Genomic DNA, 544 nt, shown 5'->3' on the forward strand with positions numbered 1-544 from the left:
TCAACCCTTTTGCAAGAGAAGGTGAGAAGAACCCAACACAAAATCCAACACAAAATCAACCCACAATGCCTAAATTTTCATCACATTCCGTACCAACCGAGGAGAACCTACCCAATGGTACTCCCACACCACAACACTTAACCGGAAATTTCATTGCCAAATCCGCATTTATCCAATTAGTCGAAAGAAGCCAATTTGGGGGGATGCCTAGTGAAGACCCTCACTCTCACATGGAGACTTTTTGTGACTATTGTGATGCGATTTCACAAATCGGTGTAACTCAAGACCAAATTCGATGGGTCTTATTTCCTTTTTCTCTAATTGGCACCGCAAAACAATGGTTGAATGGCCTTGATAAGGCTACTCTCGGAATTGACTCTTGGAAGAAATTGGCTCTAGCTTTCTACAAAAAGTTCTACCCACCGGAAAAGACTAACATGCTAAGAGCTCAAATTACGGGCTTTAAGCAAAGAGATGAAGAATCTTTGTATGAATCTTGGGAGCGATTCAAGGGAATTTGTCGCTCATGTCCTCATCATGGACT

At 42.1% G+C, this 544-nt stretch overlaps 1 non-coding gene across 1 annotated transcript; it reads right to left on the reverse strand.

Annotated features, from left to right (window-relative positions):
• Nucleotides 1-437: 437 nt before the first annotated feature.
• LOC141654360 (small nucleolar RNA R71) lies at nt 438-544 on the reverse strand. Its single transcript, XR_012547920.1, has one exon. It is a non-coding gene; the product is annotated as a small nucleolar RNA R71 (small nucleolar RNA).

The sequence above is a fragment of the Silene latifolia genome, chromosome 4, assembly GCF_048544455.1.
Source record: "Silene latifolia isolate original U9 population chromosome 4, ASM4854445v1, whole genome shotgun sequence".
NCBI classification, from domain to species: Eukaryota; Viridiplantae; Streptophyta; class Magnoliopsida; order Caryophyllales; family Caryophyllaceae; genus Silene; species Silene latifolia.